We start from the raw sequence: 14,048 nt of genomic DNA, 5'->3' as shown, positions 1-14,048 counted from the left end.
AGCAGCTTGTGACTTTAATAATGCCTTTTACATAGGTACGTGCCTGCTCCCCAAAAGCGGTGGCTCCACTAGAAAAATAAAAGGAGGGCCCCCCCCCACCGCAAACAGTTGCAGCCCCCCCCCAGCCCTTGTCCTGCAGGCTGGTGGCTGCCCCAAGGACGGGGAGCGTGCCAGAGGATGGTGCCACATCTCGCGCTCTGCTCCGCACCGGGACGGGTTCCCCGGGTCGCAAACGTCCCTGGTCCCTCTCGGCCCCGCGCTCTGCTGAGCATCGTGAGATGCTTACGACAGGACATGTGAAAAACAAGAAAAAAACCCCCCCAAATTGTATTTCAGCTGTATACGGAGGGGTTAAAAGATGGGGTTTTGGTCCGTGGGTGAACACTGGGGGAGAAATAGATAGCCGAGAAAAGCTCAGTCAGTACAGAAAACGGATGGTTTGTTGCCCGTTGCTTGGAATACCTGTTCCTCCGCAAATGTATAAATACCGGGATTTTTCCGAAGAGCAGCGGGCTGGTGTACGGCGAGGCCACCGTTGCCTCCGTGGGGACGCCCACGGAAAGCTGGCACCTACCGATTGCTGGGCCGAGCTCGCGGTGCAAGACGGCACAAGAATGTACGGATGGTCCGTCTTCCTCACGGTCCTCGGGTCAGGATGTTAATCTGCTTTACAAGATACCCTTAGCATAACGCATTTCTGTCGTCGTTAAATGCTTGCTTTTTCCCTTATAGTCAGTGTGTGTGTGTGTGTGTGCGTCTTCTCGGGAATCCTCGAAAGCACCCTAAAACATCAGCATATTAAAAAAATAGCACAGAAGAAAGTAGGGGAAATTCCATCAGAATAAGGGGTAGTAGCTGAGCTAAAGGGAGATTCTAGGTAAACAGGTCAGCTCAAAATACAACGCGTCCTTTAAAAGCTAAGAGTGATTTGAACACTTCAGTATTAAGACGAACTGATACCATTCTGAACGCATTCTTAGCGTAAAAGTAAACACTCTTGCCAGTGTCGGAAGGTGTCTCCTCCCCTCCGCACAGCCCTGCTGCAGGGAGATAATCCTGGGGGGCTGCGGGATGAGGCTGTAACGTCATCAGAATCCACGCTTACGGATCCACCCCAATAGCTACAGCCCTTGCGCTGCTGCTGCTGCTGCACATCTTGCTTGCTCGGTCAATAAAGCTGAAAGTGGAAAACTTCAAAGAGTAAAATGAAAAATAAAGAACAAATCTCCTTAATTCACTTCATACTAAGAAGGTATGCAGATATTTATACACATCCAATAAAATACTTCTATGATAAAAGTATTTGGTATTCCTTTTGCGTTAGCTTAACTTGCACAGCCGTGAATTGACTCCATTAAATTAGCCATCTCCAAAATACAGAGTTATTATTTGACTACAGGGTGTTTTGTGTGTTACATGATGCGGAGGGACGCCTGGCCAGCTGTACTGCCCAAGAGAGATGCTACTGACTGCCAGGGAAATGCACCATTGAAAGCCAGACAGAAATAAAGTACTTTGGAGCACTCTGTCCAAATATTGGGAAAAAACCCCGTAACATTTAGTTGCCTCTCTTTTTAAACATGTAGAACAAATACCTAACTGCTTAAGCGCACCTAATAAATTCTATGCTACAGCTACTGGCAGTTACAGTTTAAACAATGCAAGTCAGTTTGTAAATTATACAATTTTAACTTCTTTTAAAGTTTCATTTATGATAGAAAAAAAATCAGTAAGATAAGAGATCCCTCCTATGCTTTTACTTTTGGCGGGGTGGAAATTCAAATCCCCAGTGCTGCAACACCTCAGGCTACCAAAAAGGACTGGCAGATTTGTTATTGCTTTTGGCTGTACTGCAGCATGCAGAGGAACGTGTTTTTAAGAGATCTCGACTGTTACAACTGAGAACCCAAAAAGCAGCGATGCAATCAACTTTCAAAAGACGTGCTGTACTTGCGTCTTTGGAAGGAAATTGACTTTTTTTGTTTTTTTTTTCTTTTTTAAGAGTGAACAGTCTTGTTGCTGATGACTTCTACCGCCAAGCACAGCATCGCTGAAGATCTGCTCTGATGGAAAGCTCATAAAATGCAACTTCTTTGAATGAGAAAGATTTCCATTTTGGAAAATCTCTTTCAAACTAAAGTCAAAAACTACATGCTGCAGGGAAGTGGTCCCTCACCTTAGCTTCCAGAGGGCTGGGGGTCTGCATCCATCCTCAACAAAAACCACATCAGCTAACCAGGATAGTCCTGCAGTTGCCAGGTTCCGCTTCATCATCTACAAAAAACAACAAATAAACCAACCACAACCAAAAAAAACCCAGTACCAGCAGTCACGTCAATCAACACAGACCTCTTCCGCGACAAACACCTCCTCAAAAGCAATATGGCCTTCCTGTTAAAGAATTTTCAGATGTGGGTTTCTCTAGGTTTGCTTTATTAACAACTCAGAGTTGGGCCACCACCGCAGTGAATGGCACACTTCCAAAAGTTTCCAAACCGTATATACCCTTTTGCCACCCATTGTCCCAATCCAAAGTCTCTGTAATTTTCCAGCCGATTTTCTGTTCTCATATCGTTATCATTCATCATCTTATCTCATCCATTCTCCATTCTCATGTCTCGGTTCTTCTGAGATTGGTGCTCATAGGCAGAAGGTCTCCGGTCACCATCATCACTTATCTTCTTACACTTCAAAGGTAAATTTGAAGTGTAATGAATCTTTAAAAAAGTAGAAATTTTAGGCGTATCAACATTTTAACCATAGACTCTTACTGCTGTTCCCTGACTCGGCATCCCCAGGCAGAGCGGCTCCAAGCCAAACACACACGTGCGTGGACTGACAATACAGAGAACGCTACAACCAGTGGGACTCAAAAATGAGAGAAAACTCTCAGCAACAAGAATGACTCCCAGACGGGGGATGCTGTCGAGCAAGAAGACCTGCGGGGCTGCAACGGCGAGGTAAGGAGGCTCTATGGGAGCCCCCGAGAAAAAAAAAAAGAGTCAAATGTAAACAGCCCGCGACAAGAACTTACTGTCAAAACTGGGACAATGGATGCACAAGAAGCCAGGCTGTAAGACCTAAGACCCTAAAGACGTGGAGGAGAAACCCCAGAAAGTAGACCCCACGAAAACAGGGCTCTCAAGAGAAGAGCTGCTGACGCAGCCCTGATACCTACTGCAAGCAGAATGATCCAGAAACATCTACAACACAACGCACACTTTGATTTAAGCTTCAGTTGCAAGACAAGACGCACTTGGCTGACTCTGTGCAGGTGAGGCAAGGCATTCAAGGCTACAGATGCCTACTGAGGGGCACGCCAAACTTGCTGAGCACCAAGAGCATCGAGACCTGCGGAAGGCAGAACGAAGGACACAGACTACACAACAGCACGGGTGGGAACTGCCCTGCCTGGCACACGCGCGTATTGCACGGGAGAGTGTTGTGGTTTAACCCCAGCCAGCAACTAAGGACCACACGGCCGCTCGCTCGCTCCCCACCCACCCAGTGGGATGGGGGAGAAAATCGGGAAAAGGAGTAAAACTCGTGGGTTGAGATAACAACGGTTTCATAGAACAAGAAAGAAGAAACTAATAATGATTATGAGAACACTAATAAAAGGATTGGAATGTACAAATGATGCGCAGTGCAACTGCTCACCGCCCGCCGATCGACACCCAGCCAGTCCCCGAGCGGCGATCCCCGCACACCGACTCCCCCCAGTTGATATACTGGGCATGACGTCCCATGGTATGGAATACTCTGTTGGCCAGTTTGGGCCAGCTGCCCTGGCTGTGTCCTGTGCCAACTTCTTGTGCCCCTCCAGCTTTCTCGCTGGCTGGGCATGAGAAGCTGAAAAATCCTTGACTTTAGACCAAACATTACTTAGCAACAACTGAAAACATCAGTGTTATCAACATTCTTCACATACTGAACCCGAAACATGGCACCATACCAGCTACTAGGAAGACAATTAACTCTATCCCAGCTGAAACCAGGACAGAGAGACCCCACGCCCTCCATCTGCGCCCAAACACGGCCGATCCTGAAGATCCCTCTCCACCGCACTGACTTCATCCCCAACCCCTGCCTGCCCGAATTCGCAACCTCTCTCCGCTCCATGTCCGTCCCCCCCCCATATCTTTTGCCCCTCAACTTTGCTTTCAGAGGGCTGCGGGTCAGGTTCCGTCCTCCACAAAGTCTGCCCCAGCTATTTAAGATGTCGCTGCTATCACCAGGTTCCTCTCCATCACCTGCACAAACCGAGCACTACCAGTCCCACGGGCCAACGCCGACCTCTTCCACAGCAGCGTCCTCCTCGGAAGCACCACATCGCTCAAAAGCTATGGCTGCCACCCCTTTTGGTCTTCTCACTTCTGCCAATTTAACTCAAATCCTCCGCAGAAAGCCCGCGCAGCAGCTGCAAGAGCCGGGAGGGAAACGCACCACCAAGAGACCTCGTGGTACGGCAGGATCTGACCGATCCCACGAAAAACAACAAACAGAAAAAGGCATCTTGTGGTTGATATACCGCTGGGCTCGCCCACCACCCCAACCACAATCACCTGGGGAAGGGGAAGGTCGTGGAGAAACGCCGGCGCAAGTCTCCCGCTCCGGCTTGGATCTGCAGCTTGTGAAGCGTGGACAAGACGGACTGTTACTGGAAACAACGATAACACTTTTACCAAAACTTTGTGTATCGCGCTGATGCAAGATGCTTTACATCTTGCGTTGCGAGAAGAACGGTGTCCTTGTTATGCTGACTAGCAGTGGACAAGAAAACCTGTATGTTGCAAAATGTGTAAGATACCAGAGGAAATTGCTTTTGGTCGACCTTGCAATTCCCTGGGAAGATGAGAACCTTAGGCCCTTTTAGATAATTGAGCTTAAAAGCGTCACTGTGGCTTGTGTTAAACGAATGAAAATCAAGACAAGATAGATATTAGAGTTACTAGCGAACGTTCTTCAGGATAAGCTGTATCAAAACATGTAAAGCGTCCCACTGCGCAGAATCACTAGAAGAGGGTGTACTAGCGGACAAGCGAGGAAGACTATCGAAGACCACCAGAGGGCCCCTGAAGACCACCAAAGATCTCGAGCGTGCCTGCGCCGAGGGCATTTACATATATCGACGAGTTCCCGGAATTCAGACGAATATGTTAATTACTTCCAGGAAAAATCATGAATATGTATATCCCTTTTGTATCTAATCCCAACCATTGAAAGAATTGGTGTGCACGATAGTGATTCAAAGCAACTAACTCAATAGCCTGATTAACTATTAAGTAGGTATTCTTTATTGGCAGCGCTGGGTGCACAGGGGGGGATCGTTCCACCTATCGTGCGCACCGTCGGGCCCAATTGTGCAGGTTAAGTACATGTTCTACGTACGTATTCACCGGATTTCCAAGAAATGTTATACATATTCATTAGTTTTCCGGGAAAGTATTAGCATATGCAAATGTCCTTTACGCAGGCGCACTGAAGGTCTCTGGCGGTCTTCCGTAGTCTTCCTCACTTGTCCGCTACCTGACCCTCCTCAGGTGACTCTGCGCAGTGTGGTCCTTTGTGGGATACTTGGAAAGTAATGGGCACATAGTGAACAATCCAGACTCGATAGAATTGATCAATTTGTGAGCCAAGGATGTTTTGTAGGCAGCAGGCTTCAAGGACGCTTTGCTTGTGGACACATATTTAGCTAACGGTAGTAAGAGCATTCCAGACGCCTTTAGAAGGCCTTGAACAGAATAAACAAGAAGACAAAAAAAAGAAAGATGCCAATTAGAAGAACACAGGTGCGCATTCCACGATAAAGGGAACTTGGCACAAAGAACCTCAATTCGGCAGCTTATCTTGACCAATTAGACTGAGACAAGTTTCGCATGTTTTAGTTAATGCAACCAATTATGCCTTATGTTTATGCGCGTGTACAGTGTTGTTATAACCAATCATTAGGTGTAACTAGGCGCGTGGACAGCTCATGCTAACCAATCTCTAATTTGCTTATGCGTGAACAGTAACTAGAATGAACATATAAACCGAGCTATCTTGGCAATAAAGTGGCAGCTGCTTGATCATATTGATTGTGTGCAGTGTCCGTGACTTCCACGTCAACACTCATCAAGGCAGGCTCAGACATGATGGGATGAAGAGCAACCTCAAAGAAAAGGGCCTGAGCGTTACGAGGGATGCCATAGCAGCCAATGCTGGTGATAAAGAGGAACATGGCTATGTGCATATTGGGCTGCACTGGGAGGAGCTTGGCCAGCCAGACAAGGGGAGTTGTCGTCCGTTTTCACTCAGCACTGGTGTGGCCACCTCTGGAACAGTGTGTCCCAGTGTGGAGATCCCCATTCTGGAGGAATGGCAAGACACTGGAGATGAACGGCCTGGCTGAACAGGGAGCTTTTGCTAGGACTCAAGAAAAAAAGAAGAGTTTATCATCTCTGGAGGAAAGGGCGGGAAACTTGGGAGGAGTACGGGGATCTTGTTAGCTCATGCAGAGAGGAAATTAGAAAGGCAAAAGCTCAGCTAGAACTCAATCTGGCCACTGTCATAAGGGACAACAAAAAATGTTTTTACAAATATGCTAACAGTAAAAAGAATCCCAAGGAGAATATCTATCCTTTAATGGATGCAGAAGGGAATGTAGCCACCAGAGATGAGGAAAAGGCTGAGGTACCTAATGCCTTCTTTGCCTCAGTCTTTAATAGGGAGATCAGTTATCCTCAGGGTACTCTGCCCCCTGAGCTGGAAGGCAAGGATGAAGAGCAGAACATACCCCCCTTAATCCAGGAGGAAATAGTGACCTACTATGCTATCTGGACACTCACAAATCTATGGGACCAGATGGGATCCATCCGAGAGTACTGAGGGAACTGGTGGAGGTGCTTGCCAAGCCACTCTCCATCATCTATCAGCAATCCTGGTCACCAGGGGAGGTCCCAGAGGACTGGAGGCTTGCCAATGTGACTCCCATTTATAAGAAGGGTCGGAGGGAGGATCCGGGGAACTACAGGCCTGTCAGCCTGACCTCGGTACCAGGGAAGATTATGGAACAGTTTGTCTTGAGAGCGCTCACATGGCAAGTCCAGGGCTATCAGGGGATCAGGCCCAGTCAGCATGGGTTTACAAAAGGCAGGTCCTGCTTGACCAACCTGATCTCCTTCTATGACCAGGTGACGCACCTAGTGGATGAGGGAAAGGCTGTGGGTGTTGTCTACCTGGACTTCAGCAAGGCCTTGGACACTGTCTGTCATGGCATACTCCCTGAGAAGCTGGCATCTCATGGCTTGGACAAGTGTACTCTTTGCTGGGTGAAAAACTGGCTGGATGGCCAAGCCCAGAGGGTTGTGGTGAATGGGATTAAATATGACTGGCGGCGGGTCACAAGTGGTGTTCCTCAGGGCTCGGTGTTGGGGTCTGTTCTGTTTAATATCTTTATCGATGATTTGGATAAGGGGATCGAGTGCGCCCTCAGCAAGTTTGCAGACGACACCAAGTTGGGAGGATGGGTTGATCTGCTGGAGGGTAGGAAGGCTCTACAGAGGGATCTGGACAGGCTGGATCGATGGGCTGAGGCCAATCGTATGAAGTTTAACAAGGCCAAGTGCCGGGCCCTGCACTTGGGTCACAGCAACCCCATGCAGTGCTACAGGCTTGGGGAAGAGTGGCTGGAAAGCTGCCCAGCAGAAAAAGACCTGGGGGTGCTGGTTGACAGCCGGCTGAATATGAGCCAGCAGTGTGCCCAGGTGGCCACGAAGGCCAACAGCATCCTGGCCTGTCTCAGAAATAGTGTGGCCAGCAGAAGCGGGGAGGTGATTGCTCCCCTGTATTCGGCACTGGCGAGGCCGCACCTTGAGTACTGTGTTTCATTTTGGGCCCCTCACTACAGGGAAGACATTGATGTGCTGGAACGTGTCCAGAGAAGGGCAACCAAGTTGGTGAGGGGCCTGGAGCATAAGCCTTCTGAGGAGCGGCTGAGGGAGCTGGGGCTGTTTAGTCTGGAGAAGAGGAGGCTGAGGGGAGACCTCATCGCTCTCTACAACTACCTGAAGGGGGTTTGTAGTGAGGTGGGTGCTGGTCTCTTCTGTCAGGTGGCTGGTGATAGGACGAGAGGAAATGGCCTCAAGTTGCGGCAAGGGAGATTTGGGTTGGATATTAGGAAAAATTTCTTTACTGAGAGGGTTGTCAGACATTGGAATAGGCTGCCCAGGGAAGTGGTTGAGTCACCATCCCTGGAGGTATTCAAAAAGCACGTAGACAAAGCACTTCAGAACATGGTTTAGTGGGCATGGATGATGGTTGGCCTCGATGATCTTGAAGGTCTTTTTCCAACCTAAACAATTCTATGATTCTATGATCCAGAGGAGGTCTGCCAAGATGGTGCTAGGGGCCATGTGTGGAGAGGCTGGGAGACCTGGGCTTCTTAGGCCTAGTCAATCAGAAGATTTGGGGAGCGTAGTATCATGTAGTCCATGATAGCTTGAAAGTTGCTTTCAGAGGTGGTGGCACGGGGGAAAGAGCATGAGAAAGGAAAACCAGCAAAACCTGCACTTTGCGAGGTCCAGACTGGACATGAGTAAAAATGAAATGTCACTCCAAGGGTAGTGTTGTGGTGCAACAGGTCACCCAGAGGTAGTCTGGATGAGGAACAGTGTCTGTTTCAAGGAACAGCTGCCGGTGAGGACAGAGACGCATCAGTACAGATAGGAAGGTGCGGGAGGAGCAGGTTGGGTGTCTAAAGCATGAAGAGACACAGGCATAGGCGTGTGGAAGTGTAGGAGAGCCTGTGGTAGAGATGTCCAGGGGTGCTGGCAAGGCTGGAAGTCCCTGACAGAACTGAGGCCTTGGTCCCCTTGGCTATGGCTAATGCCTCTGCCACCAAAGGCTGCAGGGAGACACGTTGTCCTCATGCCACTGGAGCCTCATTGCTTCCTTTTTTCTAATTTTTTTCTAATTTGGGGATCTACTGAAGGAGGCATAGCAGCACTCTCCAATGAATATTGATCCAGGCTGTCTCCTATGGAGCTCTGGAAAGGAAGGAAAAGCAGTCCTTTGAGGTCCATATGGACAACCTTGCTCCTCACCTCCCCAAGCCCACCAGCTCCTGCACTGGCCACCTGGGACTTGCATCACACGCTTTCCCTGGAGAACTGGCTACTGTCAATGGACAGTGGCTGGACAGACCAGGGTTAGTAACAACTCCAAAGCAGATCACCATATGATCTGCTATGAAGAGAATTAACTCCATCCCAGCCAGATGCAGGACAGAGATACAGGGCATACAATGAGGGTGAGGAGTGAACAATGTCTTCTTCCAATGACCTGGGGAAATCTGTGGATCACAGAGCCTGGCTCTGATGGGGGACTCAGTCTCCCTGGTATTCACTGGTCAAGTGAGACAGCAAGATGTAAACAGCCCAGGAGGTTTCTTGTGGTGTTTGTGGAAAGTTCTTAGCACAGCTGCAACACGGGCCACCCAGTCTGATGCTCGCCTGCACCTGGTACTCCCAAAAGAGGATGAGCTGGTCAGGGATGTGAAGAACGGTGTCAGCCTTGCCTGTAGCAACCATGAAATTGTGGTCTCTCAGATCCCCAGGGGCTTGGGGAAGGAGACTAGCAGAGCACAGACCCTGGATATGAGGGAATGAACCTGGCCTGTTGAGGGCACTGGCAGGTGGGATGCCATGGAGGCAGTGTCAGGGCCCTGAGCATATCCATAGGCCTTCATGTCCCTGACCAGCCTCACATCGGGCCTCCACCCACACCTCTGTCTGTGGGCCAGGGAGACCATTGAAGCCCAGGCCTGAGTTTCAGCCCCAGCTTGATCTATGCTGCAGGTGTAGGAGTCTCCAGACACAGCCACAGACACAGCCTTGCCTGTCCATGGACCTTGTTGATTCGGACTTGCAGACTCACTCCCCAGCTTGATCCTTTATGGAGTGTACAATGAAATGACACCATCGCCCTCCAGGTGCCAGACCCCAGCTGATTCACAGAGGCCTAGGGCCTTTCTGCTTCCTTTCTTCCCATCACTTGCTCAGGTTTGGGGAGGAGAGGAAGGAAAAGCAGGTGAGGCTTCTGGGTGCCAATGACTGAAATGGTGGAGCAGAACCATCACTTGTGAAATGATCTCAAGGCTATGCTAGGTCAAAAGTGTTATCTTCTGTTCCTATCTCAGAGGCTTTAAATCTTCAGCGGGAACCTGGGAGCTCTGAGATTCTTCCACCTCCCTCTCTTTTAGCAAGTTGATAGTACCCAGTCAGAGGCTTTCTTTCAATTCTGTTTACAGCCTAAAGCACCCCGTGGTCTGGAGATATTCCAGGAAACCTGCATAAGAGTCACACTCCTCTGCACAAGAAGGTGCATGCTCCCAGGAACCTCAGGAGACATGGCAGAGCGATAGCTCTGTTCGGCGAGGTGGTCAAATGCATCATCTCCATTTGGGTAATGGTGGCCTCGATGCCTGCATCACGTGTAAACTCTCTCTGTGGATGCTGACTTTTACTGAGCAACCGGACCTGACCTCAGAGCGGGCCCCACTTTGAGCTGGGCGTTGGACTCGAGACCTCCGGAGCTCCCCTACACTCTCAAATGTCCTGTGATGCAGAGACCTTCACCTCCACCTTAATCTCTTCTCGTAGGGTGTGTGTTAAGTCAAAGGCTCATGGAAGGGTTAGTGGGGAAGAGACTGCTGGGCTTCTCTAGTCCAGCCTCCAGGCTGGCTGTGACTTTGTGGACCTGAAACCTGAAGAGCTCCAGAAGTAAAGATCACAGCAATGCTCCTCCTAGTCCTTTTTATTTTTCCTAAGGCTCAGCCTAACGCTGCCAAGAGGCAGTTTGTGGCTGTTACCTCTGTCATATCATTGGCCACTGCAGAGAGCTTGGCTCTGTCATCTCTCCAGGTTGTTAATAGGGTTACCCATGCCTCCATTTCAGCAGGATAGAGAGGCAGAGACTCTCCTCACAGCTCGTGCGCTAGGTCCGTACCCCAATTTGGCAGACCTCCTTGGGCCACCTCCACTTTATCTGCTTTTCTTTTGAAATATGAGGCCCACTGGCCCCTATGAAATCCATCATGGTGCCCAGGCTCTTCTCCCCAGGGCACTCTTTAGCTGCTGCATGGAGTCGTTCTGTAGCTTTTCCTTCTAAAACTCCAGGTTTCTGTTGGCCAAATCCCTCAGTGTGGCCAGGTCCCTCTGACTAAACCTCCAACAGTCCAGCTTTTAAAGTACGTGTGCTGATGCTTATCCTGAGTCATGGTGCCTCTAACAAGATCACAACTTAAGTAACTGCAGGACACAGCAGGGTGAGCTCTGGGGTCAGACCAGGGTGCTCAGAGCTTTCTTCCTTTTGTGCTTCAAAAGATCCAAGGGAGGAGCTGACCTTCATCAGGCAGCTCAGGGGTCCTGACCAGAAAACCATGGTACCTGGAGGAGTTAGTGATCCATGTAACAGTAAACATGAGCAGAACCAGGCCTGGGCTGGGCTGTGCTCCACATACAGCTTGGCCTTCAGGCTGTGTTGTGCTAAGCATATCTCAATGCAGGATAAACTTGATTGTAGCAGAGAAACCTGCAGGAAGCTCCCAGCTGGTACCAGCAATTAGGCCACCTGCATGTCCTTACCTGCATCTAAAACTGCAGAAACAAACATCCCCTTCTGGGACAGTAGGAAAGATGACAAGAATTGTTTTCTTGTAAGAAAACACTGAAAGAGCTCCCAGGACCAAACCGGGATAACCCTTACATGGGTGGGATCTGCACAGCTTGCTGCACAATGATCAAAGGCACCTCCTGATGCAAAACAACACACAAGTCTGCTGCGGGCCTGTCAGGGATGCCAGCAGAGGTGCCCTCACAGCCACCTTCCCAGCCATGTGTCTCCTGCTGGCCCATGAGGTCCTGAGGCACAGCTGACCTCATCACAGCATTCCCACCCATCTCTTCCTTGTGGCCTAGGATCTGATCAGATAAAGGTCACCTCACATTCCTGTTCCAATGCCATGGCTCTGCTTTGGGACCTCACCATCCCTGCCCTGCCCCCAGGGACCAAACAGCCTAAGTTAGGGTAGGAGAGGGGTTCAAGGTGAGGGGCTTAAAGCATGGGAATGAGGGCTTCAGGTGTTAAGTGTTCAGGTTAGGGTTTAGGGATTAGAGCTCACCTTTCAGGGTTAGGGATTAGGCAAAGGTTTAGGGTGATGGTCTGGTGTTCTGCTTTGGCTGTCTGGTTAGTGTTTAGGGTGTGGGCTCACTTTGTGGATTAGGGGTTCTTCAGGGCAGGGGTGAGGGCTAGGCTTAAGGCCAACTTTTTAATGCTAGCTCTAAGGGTGGGGGATTGGCAGGAGCGATAGGGTAACGTTCACAGGGTAAGAGTAAGATTTAGCTCAGAGGTAAGGCTTGAGGTAAGGGATTAGGGTAGTGGATTCCCAACAGGGTGAGTGGTGCCATTTAGGGGTAGGGTTATGAGCTAATGTTATTGCTTAGAAACAGAGGAAGGGCCAAACAGAAATGGGGAGACAGGAACCTCATGAAATTCAACCAGCGAAAGTGTAAAGTCCTGCCCCTGGGAGGGGGGCAATAACTCCAGGCACCACTCTGTGCTGGGGGCAACCTAGCTACCTGCAAAGCTGGAATAGAGTTTTGCAGAAAATGTGCTGGTGGGCACCAAGTTGACCATGAGCCAGCAATGTGCCCTTGCCGCGAATAAGGCTGAGGGTATCCTGGGTTGCATTAGGAGGAGTGTTGCCAGCAGGCTGGTGGGGGGGATCCTTCCCCTTTACTCAGCACTGGTGAGGCCGCACCTGGAGCACTGTGGTCAGTTCTGGGCCGCCCAGAGAGTCCAACGAAAGGCCACTAAGATAATGATGAAGGGACTGGAGCGTCTCTCCTGGCAGGAAAGTCTGCGAGAGCTGGGACTGTTCAGCCTGGAGAAGGGAAGGCTCAGGGGGATCTAATCAGTCTGTAAAAATACCTGAAGGGAGGGTGCAAAGAAGATCGAGCCAGGCTCTTTTCAGTGGTGCCCAGTGACAGGACAAGAGGCCATGGGCACAAAGTGAAACTCAGGAGGTCCCCTCTGAACATCAGGAAACACTTTTAGACTGTGAGGGTGACTAAGCACTGGCACAGGTTATCCAGAGAGTTGTGGAGTCTCCATCCTTGGAGCTATTCAAAAGCCATGTGAACACTGTCCTGGGCGAGCAGCTCTAGGTGGCCCTGCCTGAGGAGGGGTTTGGACCAGATGACCCCAGAGGTCCCTCCTAACCTCAACCATTCTGTCATTCTGTGAAATGCTGTTAAGGATGTCTTAGACCTAGAGGACAATTCCCACAAAATGAGCAAGACCATCTAAATGAGGCTTCTAGATGAATGGGTGATGACATCAATATAGAAAACCAAGCAGCATGGGAGAGCAATGGGGAATGCCAATGGTCTGGATTGAGAACTTCCTGGAAAAAGCCAAAGGAAAAGGATGGGTCCTTGGGTGCAAGGTACCCCATGCTCTGGGGGCAAGGTACCTTGTTTGGGACAGCTTCCTTAGCAACACCTGCATCCCCCAAGGGTGATTCCCTGGGCCTGCACCAGGCAGCAGCCGTGTTTCTCAGCAGCACCTTCCCTTTCTTCCCTGGGTATTGACCATGTCTCTCCATTCCACATTCATGGACCCCAAACTACCAGTTGAGGAAACATTTTGGTGAGGGGAAGACCTCCCCGAGGCACGTCTGCACTTTGTGAGTCCCAAGAGCTTGTGCAAACCTCGGGGTGGAGCTCATTTGGTACCCACATTTGTATTGCAGATGGTTGGGGAGCACCATTACCAAGCAGGAAGTGAGAGATCTGGTCCCAGGACAAGATCTGCCTGATGGGGATGGAGCTTACAGCTGCAGTGTCTCCAGGTCATTGCCCCACATAAGGTGTGTTTGATATATGGCCGTGTTCCTGGAAATAATGCCATTTGGGTGACTTAGTCTCACCATCAAAACTAGGCAGGATGAATCCCATCCCTGGCAAAGAGCATGCATAAACTGAAGGAACTGCCCTCCAGTT

This window comes from Harpia harpyja, unplaced genomic scaffold (genome assembly GCF_026419915.1).
Source record: "Harpia harpyja isolate bHarHar1 unplaced genomic scaffold, bHarHar1 primary haplotype scaffold_52, whole genome shotgun sequence".
Classification (NCBI taxonomy): Eukaryota; Metazoa; Chordata; class Aves; order Accipitriformes; family Accipitridae; genus Harpia; species Harpia harpyja.
The sequence above is the reverse complement of the archived record's forward strand: the minus strand, read 5'-3'. Positions refer to the sequence as shown.